A 4,847-nucleotide genomic window follows, 5' to 3' on the forward strand; every position below is an offset into this window, starting at 1 on the left:
GCTCAAGAACAACTCGTCGAGTTGTTCATATGACTCGGCGAGTCGGATGAAGATTGTCTGAGTTCTTGGATCGAATGAGTACTCGTCGAGTCGATGCCATACTCGACGAGTAGCAGCGAGTAGGGTCGAGGAGTGAGAATAGAGACTCGGCGAGTTGACGGCCCAACTCGGCGAGTCAGGTCAACTGTGGGTTGACTTTGACCGAGAGTTGGGTTTGGCCAAGGGTAAAAGAGTCATTTTACCCAGTGCAGTGTTTAGTATTTGATTGAGTGTGTTTATGGACTTGTAGCCGGGGAGATACCGGAGCAGCAGCAGTTAGCCCTCAGAGCTATTCACTCAGCAGCCAGTTCACGAGGTGAGTTCCCTTTCAGTAGGAACGGGTCTAAGGCCACAATGCCGGCCCGTTTAGCTAGCAGTAGTATCCGGATTTTTATCCGATGCAGTAGTTAGCATGTTTGATGCCTTCGTGGCTCAGACAGGATTATGTGTGTTCATGTTAAGTGATACGTTTATGTTATGATCAGTCAGCTTCGGACTTCGGTCCGATGTCAGCTTCGGACTTCGGTTCGATGTAGGGGACAAGGTCCCAGTCAGCTTCGGACTTCGGTCCGATGTCAGCTTCGGACTTCGGTTCGATGTAGGGGACAAGGTCCCAGTCAGCTTCGGACTTCGGTCCGATGTCATCTTCGGACTCCGGTTCGATGTAGGGGACAAGGTCCCAGTCAGCTTCGGACTTCGGTCTGATGTGAGCTTCGGACTCCGGTCCGATGTAGGGGACAAGGTCCCAGTCAGTCAGCTTCGGACTTCGGTCCGATGGAGGGGGCAAGGCCCCAGTATGTGCTTGATATATTATTGTATGGTATGTGGTAATTTGGGGGAGCTCACTAAGCTTCGTGCTTACAGTTTTAGTTTCGATTTCAGGTACTTCCGCTAGCAAAGGGAAGAGTTCGGGATGATGGCATCGCACATACCACAGCTTCAGCTTTTATCCTGGGAGTTGATTTAGTTTTTGATTTTTATATGACATGGTTGTGATACAGTTTCCGCATAGTGTTGTTTTTATTATGTTTGGGATACATCACGTATGGTTTTTATGATATGACACTCAAATTATGGTTTTTGGTTATATTGAAAAATGAAATTTTTGGGTCGTATTTTTGGGTCGTTTCAAGTGTATTCGCATCCAAAATAGAAACTCTCCCACTCTCACCTCAACCATCCTCACCCAGAAGTACCACTCCATCTTCTTCACCTACTCATAACATTTCGAAATTCACACCCATAGAAACCTCAATTCCTACTCATACTATGGGAGACAACGATGGAGGGAATCAAGGTCCTCCAAATCCACAACCCGACCAAACCCTTCGCCAATGGGCGAGGCAAGAGGTCACTCAACAACCTCTTTGAATCACATATCCAATACCTACTGAACTGAACTAAAATCCAAACTCATTCATCTTCTTCCAACCTTTAGAGGTCTTGAAAATGAAGATCCTCACAAATTCCTTACAGAATTCCATGTTGCATGTGTCGGCATGAAACCACACAATGTCACGGAGGATCAAATCTAGCTTAGGGCATTCCCTTTCGTGGTGCAAGATGCATCAAAAGACTGACTCTATGAGCTCCCACCGGGGACAGTCACCACTTGGGTAGATCTTGCACGCCTTTTCTTGGACAAATACTTCCCAGAAATGAAAGCTTCAACCAATGGAGGGAAATCATTGGAATCAAGCAGCATAAGAGAGAAGCCTTTCACACATATTGGGAGAGATATAAAAAGTTATATGCCCGTTGTCCGAAGCATGGAATCACTGAATATCATCTTCTTTAATACTTTATTGAAGGTATGACTCCAATGGAAAAAAGGTTGCACGATGCCTCAAGTGGTGGGAATTTACCCGACAAGACTCCAACTGAAATATGCAGCCTAATCAAGAACATGGCTGAAGACTCTAAGCATTCGGATCATGATGAAGAATGGTACATGGATGCACTCTGAGGTTTAAAAGAAGTGCAAACTTCTCAAATTGAAGCTCAATTGTCCGAGCTTACAAAAGTGGTAATGATGCTAGCTAAAGACAAGGGTGTGCAACCCACACCATCCGCATGCGATATTTGCACTCAAGTAGGGTACCCAACTGACATGTTCCCTTAACGTCAAGAGGTGGATTATGAAGAAGCAAGAGCCTTAGGAGGGTATTTCGGGTCAAATCAAAGAGGATACGAGCAGCCACGGGGTGACCGAAGATGGAACAACAATCAAGGTTGGGGAGGAAATCAACATGGGAGTTATCAAAAAAGACCATCATTTCCTCAACATCAACAAAGGCCACCTTTTCAACCTCAAGATTTCCAGCCAAGGCAGCCACAACAACCACCTCAACAAATGGGTTCATCAAGCATGTCTTTAGAAGATATTGTCAAAAGCCTTGACACTAGAACTCAAAGCTTCCAACAAGAAACCAAGGCTATCATAAAAGGCTTGGAGAAACAAATGGCACAACTTGCTGAATCCGTGAGCAAAATGGAATCACAAGGCAAGCTACCATCTCACACCAACAAGAACTCAAAACATAATGCATGTTCCATTACCTTAAGAGGTGGAAAAGGATATGATGGACCAAGAAGGTTGAATGAAGAAGAGGAAGAAATGGAGATTAAAATGGAGGAAGCTGTCAAAGAGAATGAAAAGAATGATACTTAAAAGCCAAAGAAGCCAATTGACTTCGAAGCAAAAGTCACACCAGCCTTATTCCCTTCAAGGCTAACTAGCACAAAAAGAGAACGGGGAGATGACGAGATGATGGTAATGTTCCGAAAGGTTGAAATACACATACCTCTTTTAGATGCCATCACAAAAACTCCTAGATAAGATAACTTCCTTAAGATACTTTGCACGTCTAAGAAAAGGCTCAAAGGAAATTAAACGGTGAAAGTAGGAGAAAACGTGTTCGTCGTGATACAAAAATGGCTACCAAAGAAATGCAAGGACCCGAGTGTATTCACGGTTCCTTGTAAAATGGGTAACCTTTTGTGCCACGTGCCATGTTAAATCTTGGGGCATCAATTAATGTCTTACCTTATTCAAGCTATAAAACAATGGGAATTGTACCTTTTACAAAAACCGGAGTCATAATTCAATTTGCCAACCGGTCTTTAGTACACCCAAAATGTGTATTGGAGGACGTGTTGGTGCAAGTTAATGAACTTGTATTCCCCACTCATTTTTATGTCTTGGATATGGGTGATGACAACTCCCCACAATCGTTAGGGATACCCTTCATGAGTACCGTAAAAACAAAAATAGATGTAGCATATGGTACTTTGCCTATGGAGTTCGATGGTGAGATGATCAACTTTAATATCTTTGAATCTATGCATTATCCTAGTGATATTCATTCCTTAAACTTCATAGATGTTATTGATTCATGTACTAATGATTGTTTTGAGTTGTCAAGCCAAGATGTTCTAATCACCATCATGAGCAAGCATTTTGATGAGACGGGGATCAAGAGCCTAGTTGAGAAGTATACTTTGGAGGATGAGTTGATTGAAGAAATCTCTTTGGAAAAAGTACAACCTATAAGAATTGAACCACCCTGCATGAAGCTCAAAAATTCTTATCCAAAACTCCTTCCTTCCATAGTACAACCACCGATTCTTGACTTGAAGACTCTTCCCGACCATCTCAAGTATGTTTATCTTGGAGAGTAAGAGACATTATCGGTGATAATTTCAATCAAATTATCAAAAGAAGAAGAAGAAGAGTTGGTGGAATTTTGAAAAAGTACAAAGAAACCATTGGTTGGACCATCGCGGACATAAAGGGGTTGAGTCCATCATTATGCATGCATAAAATATTGATGGAAGATGACTTTAAGACAACCCGTGAAGCTCAAAGGAGACTAAATCCACCCATGATGGTGGTGGTGAAAAAAGAGATCATGAAGCTCTTGAATGCAAATGTAATTTATCCCAATTCTGATAGTAAGTGGGTAAGTCTCGTGTAAGTTGTCCTGAAAAAAAGGTCGGAGTCAGAGTTGTCAAAAACTCCAAGGGGGATTTGGTACCCACACGTGTGCAAAGCGGATGCAGAGTTTGTATAGATTATAGGAAGTTGAATGCTTCCACCCGCAAAGACCATTTCCTTTTACCATTCATCGATCATATTCTTGAAAGATTGGTCGGGAAGTCCCACTATCGTTTCCTTGATGGTTTTTATGATTTTCATCAAATTTCGGTTGCCCGGGAAGACCAAGAGAAAACCACATTTACATGTCCCTTTGGCACCTTTGCGTATAGACGCATGTCATGTGGTTTGTGCAATGCACATGCAACTTTTCAAAGATGCATGGTAAGCACATTTTTAGAATATATTGAAAATATCATAGATGTTTTCATTGATGATTTAACTATTTATGGAAATTATTTTGATGAATGTTTGCAAAACCTCACCAAAATCTTACAAAGGTGCATTGACACAAATCTAGTCCTTAATTATGAAAAATGTCATTTTATGGTTGATAGGGGCTTGATACTTATACATGTGGTGTCTTAAAAATTCTTAGAAGTAGACAAGGCCAAGATTGATGTGATTAAAAGTTTACCGTACCTGACAAATGTTTGGGAAGTATGTTCTTTTCTTTGCCATGCAGGTTTCTATCGGTGTTTTATCAAGGATTTCACTAAGATCACAGTTCTGATGTGCCAACTCCTCCAAAAAGATGTCGAGTTTGAGTTCACTCAACCATGAAATGAGGCTTTTGATCATTTGAAAGACCTACTCACCTTCGCCCCATAATCCAACCACCTAATTGGGATCTTCCGTTTAAGATCATGTA

This window comes from Lactuca sativa, chromosome 2 (genome assembly GCF_002870075.4).
Source record: "Lactuca sativa cultivar Salinas chromosome 2, Lsat_Salinas_v11, whole genome shotgun sequence".
In the NCBI taxonomy this organism is placed as follows: Eukaryota; Viridiplantae; Streptophyta; class Magnoliopsida; order Asterales; family Asteraceae; genus Lactuca; species Lactuca sativa.